Source organism: Lycium barbarum, chromosome 4, assembly GCF_019175385.1.
Source record: "Lycium barbarum isolate Lr01 chromosome 4, ASM1917538v2, whole genome shotgun sequence".
Classification (NCBI taxonomy): Eukaryota; Viridiplantae; Streptophyta; class Magnoliopsida; order Solanales; family Solanaceae; genus Lycium; species Lycium barbarum.
The window spans coordinates 40,254,172-40,268,227 of NC_083340.1; positions in this window are offsets into that span (position 1 = coordinate 40,254,172).

The following is a 14,056-nucleotide window of genomic DNA, read 5'->3' on the forward strand; positions in this document are numbered from 1 at the left end:
TCTTAGCCCCATAGTTGCACTTTTAGCCATTTTGCGCTTCTAGCCACTTTGCAACTCTTCCAATGCCAACTCCCAAACGTTGTAAATTCGAGATGTCTTCTCTCCAATCTCCTCCAAGGCTTCCTTCTTCATGAACAAGGCTTGCAAATCTTGAAGTTCTCTTGCTTGACTCCTAGTGAATGGCTTGTACTTATTGGGTTCGTATCATCCTCCCCTTCTTGGAGAAGATTCGTCCTCGATTCTAAGGGCATACTTACAACACAAGAGGAAAGATCACTCACATTGAAAACATTATGAACATTATACTCACTTGGCAAGTCGATCTTGTAGGCATTGTCATTGATCTTTTCAAGCACTTTGAATGGTCCATCTCCCCTTGAGCTCAATTTCCCTTTTCGCATTTGAGGGAACCTTTCTTTCGAAAGTGAACCCAAACCCAATCATCGGGTTGGAAGTCCACCTTTCTTCTCCTATGATTTTGTCTCTTGGCTACCTTGGTGTTGACCTTGTCAATGCTCTCCTTTACCTTGGCATGGATTTTCATCATTTCGGCCGCCCTTTGTTTTGCATCTAAACTCACAACAACATCACTAGACAAAGGAATTAAGGTTAAAGGAATCAAAGGATTAAAGCCATAACATACTTCAAATGGAGTCATGCCAACAGAGGAATGGAGGGACCGATTGTATGCAAACTCAATCAAAGGTAAACGGTCTTCCCAAGAAGTGGGCTTTCCTCTAATCATACATCTAAGCATACTCCCTAGAGTCCTATTCACTACTTCGGTTTGACCATCCGTTTAAGGGTGGCAAGAAGTAGAGAATATGAGCTTGGTACCAAGTGTACCCCAAAGACTCTTCTAAAAGTGACTAAGGAATTTGGAATCCCTAGCACTAACAATAGTGCGGGGAACTCTATGAAACTTAAGAACATGATTCACAAACAAGAAAGCTACATGAGATGCATCACCACATTTATGACATGGTATAAAGTGAGACATTTTTGAAAATCTATGAACCACCACAAATATGCTATCATGACCCCTTTTGGTTCTTGGAAGTCCCAATATGAAATCCATAGAAATATTAATCCAAGGACCAACAGTAGTAGGGAGGGGAGTATACAAACCTTGAGGATGAGTCTTTGATTTGGCTTGTTTACAATCCAAGCATTGTCCACAAAGCTTCTCCACATCATGCCTCATCTTGGGCCAATAGAATTGTTCAAAGAGAATGTCAAGTGTTTTGGCCACTCCAAAGTGTCCCATCATACCACCGCTATAGGCTTCTTTCACAAACAACTCTCTCCAAGAGCTCATAGGAACACACACCTTGAACAAGAACCCATCAACTAGTTAGAACTGGTCAACCCTTTTCCCTTGAGTCAACTCTACACAAATTTCTTTGAAATCGGGATCTTGAGAATAGAATCCCTTAAGGCTTTCAAATAGTGTTTAGCAAGACATACCTTCTAGATAATGCATCCGCCACCACATTTTCTTTACCTTTCTTGTAATGGATCACATACGGGAAAGCTTCAATAAGTTCCACCCATTTCGTATGTCTTTTGTTGAGCTTGGATTGGCTCTTCAACTGTTTCAAGGATTCATGATCTGAACGAATCACAAATTCCTAATGCCAAAAATAATGTTGCCAATGGGTCAATACCCTCACAAGTGCATACAATTGCTTGTCATATGTAGAGTAGTTCAATGATGCCCCTTTTAGCTTTTCACTAAAGTAAGCCACTGGCTTGCCTTCTTGCATCAATACTTCACCTATGCCAACCCTGGAAGCATCACACTCAACTTCAAAAGTTTTCTCAAAAGTGGGTAATTGCAACAATGGTGACGAACTCAACATGAATTTCAATTCTTGAAATGCCTTCTCTTGCTCATCTCCCCAAACAAAAGGAACATCTTTTTTGATCAATTCGGTCAAGGGCGAGAATTGTACTAAACCCCTTTACAAATCTTCTATAGAAACTTGCCAACCCATGGAAACTCCTCACATCGGTTGCACTTTAGGAGTTGGCCAAGTTCTAATAGACTTCAGCTTTTCTTCGTCAACCTCCACACCATTTGTACTCACCACAAAACCTAAGAACACCACTTTATCAACACAAAAAGAACATTTCTTGATATTAGCAAACAAACTCTCATGCAACAAGACATCAAATACTTTCCTCAAATGGCCTACATGCTTCTCAACTGATTTGCTATACACAAGGATATCATCAAAATAAACAACCACAAACTTGTTGATAAAGTGTTTCAAGACATGTTTCATCAACCTCATAAACGTGCCAGGTGCATTGGTTAGTCCGAATGGCATGACAAGCCACTCATAGAGGCTAAAATTGTTTTTGAAGGCCGTTTTCCACTCATCAACGGGATTCATTCGAATTTGGTGATAGCCACTTCTAAGATCAATCTTCGAAAACACACTTGAGCCACAAAGCTCATCCAACATATCCGTAAGCCTCGGAGTGGGATGACGATACTTTACCGTAATCTGTTGACGGCTCTATAATCAATGCATATCCTCCAAGTGCCATCTTTCTTTGGAACAAGAATCACTGGAACGGCACACGGGCTAAAACTCTCCTTCACTAGCCCCTTTTTAAGAAGCTCATTCACTTGCCTTTGTCATTCTTTTATTTCTTCCAAATTGCTCTTATAAGCTGGTTTGTTGGGAATTTGGGTACCCGGTATAAAGTCGATTTGGTGCTCAATACCTCTCAAGGGAGGTAAGCCGTCGGGCATTTCTTCTGGGAACAATGTTTCATATTCCTGCAAAAGAGAAGATATAATACTAGGCAAAGTGCTAGTAGTTTGGTTAGCATTTAAGAGAAGGTCCGTGTTAACAAGACACACCATGAAGTGTCTCTCATCAACCCCTTTTAAGCAATTACTTGGTTTGGCCACCAAACATTTCTTGGAACTATCTTAAGATGTTTTCTCTCCACTTATGACCAATAAAGTCTCCCTCTCACCCTTCTCCTTTTCTTCCCTTTGATACTTCTACCGAAGCTCCCTCATCACTCTATAATCCTCACTCACTTGGTAAGGGGTTAGTGGGTTAAGAATGTATTTCTTCCCCTTGACCACAATGAGTACTTGTTAGTTCTCCCACTATGTTGGGAATTAACGTCAAATTGCCAAGGTCTTCCAAGCAGTAGATGGCAAGCTTGCATGGGTACCACATCACACAAAATCTCATCTTAGTACTTGCCAATGCTAAATTTGATAATGGCTCGCTTGTTGACCCTCATTTCGCCACATTCATTAAATCATTGGAGTTTATAGGGATTAGTGTACTTGTGGATGGGGAATTTCATACTTTCAACTAAAAATTGGCTAACGACATTCGTGCAACTCCCACCATCAATGATTAATGAGCACACCTTATCCATAATTTTGCACCGTGCATGAAACAAGTTCTCCCTTTGGTCAGTCTCTTCCCTAGCTAGAGCCCCCATGGCTCTTCTAGCCACAGTATCATGATTCAAGGCTTCTTCATACCTTATCTCAACCTCTTCATTGGAATCACCCTCACACTCACTTCTTTCTCCCTCTTCTTCATGACCAACCCCGCCCTCATATTTATCATCGGTTCGATACCCATCCCTCACTATTGTGAGTCCTCCGGTTGGGACACTCACTCTCAATGTGCCCTCTTCCTTGGCACTTAAAGCATTGGATGGTAGAAGGTCGATTATAGTTGGTGTTAGAATTGTTACCTCCCTTAGGCTTTGTAATCGAATTTGGCTTGCGGTGCTTGAGTGTTGCTCTTGGGCTTATCCCAAGTGGAAGTCTTCCACTTTTCTTTGCCTTTGTTCCAAGTTGAAGATGATTTTCTTTTATCTTTGTAGGACCTCTCTTCTTTTAGATCCGCCTCAACCTTGGATGCGTTATGGAATGCCTTTTCAAGACTATTATAAGTCTTGAGCCTCATCAGTTTAGAGATGTCCCAATTCAAGTTGGCTACAAATCTTATAATAGTATGCTCCTCATGCTTTTCTATCTTGGACTTCATCCGCAAATCCTCAAAATCATCAAAGTATGCTTCCACACTTTTCAACCCTTGCTTCAACATGTACAAACTTTTGAGTGCATCTTGGTGGTATGTGGGTGGAAGCCACCTTGTCTCCATGAGCTCAATCAAGTCGTTCCAAGTTGGGAGATCATATATATATTGTTGATCTCTTTGTAACTTCTTGGATTCCCAGGAACCAAGTAGAAGCGTATCCCTCAAATTGAGTGAGGGCATACTTTGCCTTCAAGGCCTCGGACATATTGTTCGTGAGGAAGATATGCTCACTTTGCAATTTCCATTCAAGGAACTCTTCGGGATTGCTACCTCATTGGAACATAGGAAGGTTCACCTTGATGGTGTTCAAATTCCTCTCATTATCTGGCCATGTTCCTCGGTCCTCATAACCTTAGGCCCTCCCTAAGTCTACATGACCTTAGAATCGAGGGTCATGTCCCGTAAATCTCTCAAAGCCTCCTCTTCGTCCCCTCCCCTGGTTATTCATTCCTCCACTCCTCCCTCCTTGCTGGTTATCATCCCACAACCTACCTTGTGGATAGTCATCATACTCTTTTTCATTCATGGGGTATTAGTAGTGGCGTTGGTATTGGTTTTGGTTAGGAAAGAGATCTTGTGTTTGGACTTGGGGTGGAGCTTGGGGTGTTTGTTGTAAGATTACTTGAGAGATTGCCTCATTCAGGTTGCTTTGGTAAACTTGGGGATAGGTTTGTCAATTGGTGTTTTGGAATGTGGAGTTTTGGGGTAGAAGGTTGGTTGTTTGGGGTGGTGGAGCTCTTTGGGTGGAGGTGGTTGTAGTGTTGGGGTTGCACAAGGCATGTGCTTGTCCCAAGGTAAGGGTTGGTGTGGTGTCTTGTGTTTTATCCCCATCACCTTCATTCCTAGAACAGGGAGTGCCCATTCTACTCGAACCATCCGCTTGAGTTTTCTCAATACTCAACACCCGCTCATCCATACCATTTAACTTCCCAACCACACTATGCATCTCTCCTTCCATGCCATTCACCGTCGATGTCATGTTCGATAGTTGACTCATGATCATAGCCAACGAACATGTTATGGATGTCCTATCTTCCTTCTATTGTGTTCTATCTCCTTGGATAGACATAGAGACCTTCAAAACTAGCAAACAAGATTAGTAATAAAAGCCTCACGTCACTCGTATTGAACTCTCAACCTTACCACACATCGTGCTCTTTCGAAGTTGTTGATGATTCACTCGTCCAATCAAATTCACACGTTGCTTATCCTTTGTGGTAGAATGGATTCTTGTTTATAATGAAGGAAGGATGACTCAAAGCAAATGGACAAGAGCCAATAAAGTTTCAACAAAAAAAAAAAAAAACGAAGAAAAGCTTGAAAGAAATTAGCACGAAAGAAATGCGGACACAAGAACTAGTAAACACAAGTAGGAACAATTACCAAATGGTTACTAGTTGAGAGACACAAGAAAAACGAAAATGGAATGTTAAAATAGAAAATAAATAAAATTTCGAGCCTGGGTAGGTGGTAACTTGAAAACACGGCTGTGAAGCCCCAATTAATCTAAGGTATCAATTTGAAACAGCTAAATTTTTTTGATTTCTATGCTCTTTTTTTTTTTGCTCCCTACCAAAGAATTAGGGACACAATCAAACAAGCAAACTTAAGGAAAATTTTGAAATTTAAATGAATTAAGAACAAGATTTGAGGCTTGGAGATTCAAAGCAGTGAGATGAAGATGAAAGGAATCGAACGTGAATCACGATACAAGTTTACCTTGAATGTACGTCCAAGGTCTCGCAATGTACATCCAATTGATGTACGCCCAACAAGGTAAGATACGACCTTCAACACGAGCAATGTATGTCCCGTTCTTGTATGTACGCCCTTCCTTTTATTGCCCGTACTTAGACGCGACTTTTGGTAGACTCATTGGAAAATTGTATCAAAGTACGTCCAAAGGAACGGAAAGAGTACGTCACATACTTGTATGTACATCCACAATGTACGCCCTTTCCAACAAAATACAGCCAAAGGCAAATAACTCGACAATGTACGCCCAAGGATGCGGAAAGAGTGCGTCGCGTACTTGTATGTACAGGATTCCTCCTATCACGTACTTTTTTCGTATTGTCCTTCAAAGCTCACTGGAAATTTTGTGGAAGAACGTCCATAAAGAATGTGCCGTTCTTCAATGTACGCCCAACCTACTTGGACGTCCTTTGCTTCAGTTACTTCTTTTTGCATGATTTTTTTCTTAGATCTTGGGCCAAATCTCTTTGATCTGATGATGTTTTGGGCCCCACACAACCTAGGACTTGCCCCTTTTGACCCAACAAACAAATTTCTTCTTGACTTGGAGTTTTTTTTGGATCAAACCTTCCTTTTGGGTCTTCTTCTTAAGATGAAGATATGAATGTCTTCAAGAACAAGAAGAACATTCAAATTTCCAAGTACCTTAATTCCAATTCCGTTTTGCTCCAATTTTCAGATCTAAGCTTCTTATCACTTGGAGAACAAAGCCCAATATTCAATTTTCCTGAATTGCATCTCAATCACTAAACCCATTTTTGAGTTCTTCAAGCTTTGATGAAGCTTCAATGGTGAAAACTTCAAAACCCACCCAAACAACTTCAAACTTCTGATTTAGATGTTTTCCACCTTGATAAACTCAAATCTAACTTCAGAAACAACAAAATCAAATCACAAGAACAATTTTCGATTTTTTTTAGATTTTCGTTGTTTTATTTTTTTGTGATTTTTAGATTTTGAGCCTAGGATTAGAAATTGTAGGAACAATCACTTAGCCTATACTCTGATACCAAATGATAACAAACAACCTAAGGAAACTCTAAGAATTTAAAGGAAAACAAAAGATAGATGAAGAATTGGGGATTAAGGAGAATAGCGGATAGATACTTGACCAAATTAGTAATGAACCCTATAGGCAAATATAAGTATATTAAACTTAGACCCTTCTATTGTGAATTCAACCAAAATAACCAAAGCAATGTGAATCAATAGAAGACTCAATTGGAAATCACAAATGAGCAATCTAGATGAATTCAATGGATAAGAAAATTCACTTTGCAACAATGAAATCACACTTAGTGTATGTAACCAAACAAACTATCTATTAACTAAAATCTCTCAATATTTGAATTCACATAATATTCAAGCTAAGTCTTCCAAATGGATGAAAAGAACAATTTATACTAATGCCTATTACACCAAAAGGCCCTAAAGTGGCTCCTTTTGCAAAAATACCCACATGGGTCTTCAATTGCATCTAAAGCCTCATAACTTGCAATTATGAACTCCAATTGCCATTCTAACCTCATAACTTGCAAGTATGACCTCTAATTGCAATCTTAGCCCCATAGTTGCACTTTTAGCCATTTTGCGCTTCTAGCCACTTTGCAACTCTTCCAATGTGTTACACCTCGGGAATTTCTCCGTGAACGTACAATGAATAGACCAACGAAGAGTATGAGTGTACGATGTTTTACTAAGAAGGGGATGACTACTTATGAGTTTTGAAAACACGAAGGTTGCAGATTTGCATTTCGGCCCAGTGGTCGTAAAACAGAATACAACCCGTAAAGTGATTTACAGACCGTAAAGTGCCATCGTCTTCTAACTATCAAAACTTCAACTTTCTGTCAAATGTTGAAATGGTAAAATACGACTCAGAATACGGACCGTAAATTGAAATACGGCCCGTAAACTGTGATCGTAAATCACCATGACCTACAGCAAACCTTTCTGTTCCTGATATGCTTAAATACGGTCATGGAGGATGACCGTAAACCAAAATATGGCCCGTAAACTGGGTTTACGGCCGCTGTACACCCCGATTACTGTTCACAAAAATCAAATTTTTAAGTTAAGTATAAGGGACCCCAAGCTCATTTTATTTCATTTCTCATCTTCACAATTCAAGAACTCTCTAGAATACTCCAAAACACTTCATCCACAAGAATGCAAGAGGAGAAAAGGAAAATCAAGATCAAAAACACTAAAACCATGAAATCAAGAGTATGAAACTCATCAAAGTTCATCTACACCAAGAAATTGCAAAGGAAGTGAAGTAGGGTTTTTGGCATAGAAGAGTATTGCTACTCAAGGGTCATTCCTACCACATCTAAGGTAAGTTTTATGACTTTCTCATGATGATTTAAGTATTTAGACGTTGAAACACTCGGATTATAGAAGAGTGTAGTAAATGGGTCATAAAATGTGAATAGTGCCATAGTTGAATGATAGTTGGATTGAATTATGAATGTTGAAGAGTTGGGAGTATAAATATGTTATAAATGACGTGTAGACCATAAAATAGGTGTGATGTATGAGAAAATGTGATGATGAGTTAAAACCCGTAAATGTGGAGAAATTGGAGAAAAATGGTGGAATGTGGTAAATGTAGATAAATGACGATTGTTGATACGATATTGTGAGTGTTGTTGTGAGGGTTTGGTAGTTGAAATGAAACATGGAAAAGTAGTAGAAACAAAGGAAATGCTGCCCCATTTTCCCTAGAAAATAGTCACGCGTTGTTATAGTCGATTAACTGATGTTGATGCGAATTCTCTTGAAGGTAAAGACGCGAATATTGAAGAGGAACGATCAAGCGGTAGAATAGCTAAAGGAAAAGGTATGTAAAGCTTATCTTTTATTTCAAAAGGCATGAATCCTTCAAGTCTTTTATAATCCTTCTACAAAACGAATCCTATGAGTCCTTCAATATATTGAATTACATACGAATATGATGGTGATGATAATGAGCTAGAGTATAGCGATTCAAGAAATTTTGGCATGATGTTCCTATAAGGCTAATGATGTTATCTTTGTTAACACTTGCCTTATGCTCTATTTCCTTCAAGGCGAGGCACGATACTCATAAACGTTCATAATATAAGCGGGGGCTCTCGACCTTACGTCACCCCGACATTGTTATAGATTGTTCATAAGCCTCAATGTATGTCCTATGACCAATGTTTCGATGAACTACGAGTCTATGTTCGTAAAGGATTTCGTGTGAGATAAAGGTAAGAGATACGCTATAGAAATGATAATGGAAATGATGAGCTTAAGCCCAAATAATATAAAGACTATCATACGATATTTATACGAAATTCATGCTACGAATATGATGTGATTTTCATAGATTGTCTTTAAATTTAAATGTGTGCATTAATGAAAGGTTGCGATAAGCTTATAAGATGTATGTGATGGCAATGATAATGATGAGATATATTGATCCTTGTATGATACATGTGATATGGTCGAGCCACTACGTGGCCGAATATGGAAGATATGTATGTGATATTGTCGAGCCACTACGTGGCCGAATACGGATACTGTCGAGCCACCATGTGGCCGATTACGGAAATTGTCGAGCCCTACGTGGCCAAATACGGATAATGTTTTATGTGTATAAGAAGCTACGACACTACGATGATGAATTATATGACATGATGATGTATACGCTATGATGGTTCATGTACGACGATTATGTATATGTGATATATGTAAGAAATGTATTCACCCTTAAAGGTCGCGCAGGTTTTTCCTTCACCTCATGACTTATGATTTCTCTATTATGTTTGTTTCATTCATGACTTACATACTCAGTATAATATTCGTACTGACGTCCGTTTTCTTTGGACGCTGTGTTCATGCCCGCAGGTAGACAGGGAGACGGCGCAGACCCTTAGGAGCTATCAGCAGATTTGCAGAAGCACTTCATTATTCCGGAGGTGCTAATCGAGTTTATACTTTTATGTATATATATAAATACATATAAGTATTTTGGGCACGGTGGGGTCTTGTCCCGTCCATACTTCTAGTACTCTAGTAGAGGCTCGTAGATATGTATGTGTGGGTTATATGGTCTCACAAGGTCACTACTGTATACACGTAGATATGTGTACATTATCTTTTGATAGCCAAAGGGCTTATGTATATAAAAGTATTTATGCTCTTTAATGAAAATGATTTTCTTATGATTATGAGTTTATGAACGAAAAAGGAGGCTTAATGAGTATGATGAGTAGTAGAACGAGCGGTGCTCGGTGGTCAGCCCCGGGTACCCGTTACGGCTCCTAGCTGGGTCGTGACACAATGCCAACTCCCAAGTGTTGTAAATTCGATTCATCTTCTCTTCAATCTCCTCTAAGGCTTCCTTCTTCATGAACAAGGCTTGCAACTCTTGAAGTTCTCTTGCTTGACTCCTAGTGAATGGCCTTGTACTTGTTGGGTTCGTATCAGGAATAAGAAGAGAAAACCCAATAGCAAAAGGGAAGGGTAGGTATATGCCATAGAATAGCCATCAACATGATGACTGATTCTTACCTCACTCTCAACAGGGCGGACTTCAACATCCACACCGAAGTTACAATCATTCCGAACTTTGGGGATAGCGGCTGCGTCAATAAAGGATTCAAATTTTTTCCCAGAATCTAGGTGAGAAGATACTTTGCAGTCGTTTGCATATTTGAAGCCGGTAGGAGAATGTCCGCAGTAAAGAGCTCCAACTCCTTCTCAGGGCTGGTCGCTCCCATCACTGACAATAGCGGTGAATGTGGTGGTGATGGAGGGTGATCCGCACTTTGAGTTAACATCGGTAGGGAAGTCATGGCTGAAAAGAAAGCGGAGAATCAAGCGGTGAAAAATAAAGATTTAAGGAAAGATCGAAAGTTAGAAGAGGATTTAGAACCAGGCAGTTACAAGCAAATGTTTTTGAGAAGTTGTGGTTTAGGGTTTTTATTCAAAGTACATGGCAAAAAGAAAATATATGAGATGGGCTTTATATAGTGGGGAGTACAAAAGTTGAAGGATTTAAAAGTTCTGACAAAGGGTGGATTCTTAAGACTGATTAGGCGGCTGCAGTAATGATGAACTAGCATCTGTCAGAGTGTAGGATTGATTGAATGTCTTTTCCCCGGCGGCTGGGTACAGACTACTCGGTTTTATCCGGATCCATTTCCTGAAGTTAATACTTTCCTCCGAAAAATAGAGGGACTATCTGTATACAGTAAAAACTGGGGTCAGTAGCCCCGACCCAAGGTTCAATGATCCGAACACAGGACAAGAAGCTACGGATAGTAGAGCTTGGCTTAACCGGATAGAGACATTCGGACCTGATAATTCCCGAAAGAAGGCACCCGCAGCTGACGATGTTGCGAAAAATCCGGCCTATTGCGAATTTTCCTCCGCGCGATATAGTGAACAGTTGTCAAACCTGAGATTTTGAGGATCATTATCTTAAATTGATTTAGTTACCTTGTATAATGTAAATTTTAGTACTATAAATAGGCAGGGGAGTAAATTCTCCTCCTCCAACAACTTTTTACCATTCAATACACGATTACACTGTTTGTTTCTCAACGTTCTGTCAAGCATAAAGATAATAAGATCATCAACAATTTGGTCCGAGCAGACTAAAGTCTCAGGCCTGGCTATTCACCCAAATTCAAGGCTATTTCTTACTTTTTTTATTCACAATCTGTATTTCATTATTGTTCTTTTTTCATTCTAAAGCAAATCAAATCACATATCCTTTAAACCATTTATAAATTCAATTGTTACCCTTTAAAGGGGTAAACAATGATCAATGAACACAATCACGAAGGAATTAAGGAATGGCCAAAAGACTCCATTTATCAAAGTCATAAATGCAGCCGGGGCATTAGCAAGCCCAAAAGCCATCACTAGAAACTCATAGTGGCCATATCTCGTCATGGTCTTGTCTTTCTTTTTCACAAATAACACAGGAGCACCCCAAGGGGAGACGCTCGGTCTAATGAACCCTTTGCTCAAAAAATCCTGTAACGGCTCCTTAAGCTCCCTCAAATCGGCAGGTGCCATCCGATAGGGCAGAATAGAAATAGGGCAAGTGCCCGGATTCAAGTCAATACAGAAATCAATGTCGCGATCGGGTGGCATACCCGGCAGATCCGGTGGGAATACATCTGCCAACTCACTCACAATAGGAATAGACTCAAGAGGTGGAGATGAAACCGTCGTATCACGAACATGAGCCAAATAAGATAAACACCCCTTACTTACTAACTTCTTCGCCTGAAGAAAGGAAATGAACTTCTTCGGAGCCGGACTAGTAGTACCCCTCCACTCAACCCTAGGAATGCCTGGCATGGCTAAGCTAACTGTCTTGGCGTGATAGTCCAAGATCGTGTGATAAGGAGAAATACAGGACATCCCCAATATAATATCAAAGTTCACCATATCGAGAATCATCAAATCTACCCATGTTTCATACCCAATAAAAGTAACAAAACAAGATCGGTAAACTCGAACAACAATCACAGAATCTCCGACCGGAGTAGACATATGAATAGGTATATCTATACTATCACAAGAAAAATCCCAACCAACAACATAAAATGCAGATACATACGAATAGGTGGATCCAGGATCAAATAACACAGATGCTGCTCTATGACGGACAAAAATAGTACCTGAAATCACAACATCTGAGGCCTCTGCCTCGGGCCTACCCAAAAATGAGCAACAATGGGCTCCACCACGCCCAGTCTGAGATTCCCCTCTCGCACCCTGGGAACCACCTCTAGCTAACTGGGATCCCCCTATAGAACCATAAGAAACACCGCGGCTTAGCTGAGCACCGCTCCTCCGAGAAGCACCACCTCTACCACCAGACGGTGTCGAAGTCCTCTATGGCTGATAATCCCGGCTGGGTCGGCGACATCTCCTAGAAACATGCCCAACCTTCCCACAAGAATAACAGGTAAAAGGAGACAAAGGCAGACACACTGAAGTTGAAGACCCGAATGAAACAATGTTGTCTACTGGTCTGGAAAATAAATTCTCAGGAGTTCTTTGCCTGGGTGGCTCATTGGGGGAAGCCTGTAAAGCTGAATGCACAGGACCGCCGGAATATGGCTGATACGGCCTCGAAAACTGACGGGCGCCCTTCGAACTAGAACCACCAAAACTACCAAACTGACGTGGTCTCTTGTCACCACTACCAAATGCACGGGCCTTAGCGCCCTCAACCATAAAAGAATGCTCGATAATGGACTGGAAGGAAGCCCCCATAGACTCCATCTGAAGACAAGGAATCTATAGAGAGCCCACTAGTCCCCTAACAAAACGCCTGATCTTATCAGCCTCAGTGGGGATCAAAGGAGTGGAATAACAGGCCAGATATAGAAAACGGGTCACATAGGTCTCCAAAGACATGCCTCTCTACTCAAGGTGTAAAAACTCCTCCCGACGTGCCTTTCTAAAAAATCAGGGCACATAGTTCTCAAGGAAGGCCAGTAGAACTGAGTCCAAGTCAGGGGAGGGGAACCCTCAGGTCTACAAGCCACGAAATACCTCCACTAAGTCTTCGTATAGCCGCAAAACTGGTAGGACACATAGTCAACCCCGTGGGTCTCCACGATCCCCATCCGGTGTAGCAACTCGTGCATATCTAGAATAAACTAATAGCATCCTAAGACGAAGTACTAGAAAACTTCAGCGGCTCTAACTTCCTGAATCTCCCAACAAGGTCCTAATTATACACAGTCATAACAACGTTGTTACACCTTGAACATTTCATGTCGTTGTGTCATAAATAGACTAACGCAAGCTTAAGGTGAACATGAGGCTCATAAGATTGTAAGAAGTGTATTTGGTGGTTTTAAAGTACATACGATAAGATTTTGAATTTATAGGAATTAGTGAAACTAAGTTCGTCAAAGGAAGGTGAAGTATAAGTCGTGTTTTGGAAGGTTTCACAAACTATCGAGTTGATGATTATTTAGTGATTCCTTAGAGAGGAGTTACGAGGATATTTGGATTGTTGATGAAGTGTTAAACAAGTGTTGAGAAGTTCCCCTAAGGATTGTAGATCAAACGAATCGACGAGAATAATATCGAAAAAGTGGAGTTATACGACCATTTATACGGTCCGTATAAGGGTCTGTATAACCCTTACAGAAAAGGAAAATCCCTGATGGTGGTATATGGTCACTTATACAGACTGTATAAAG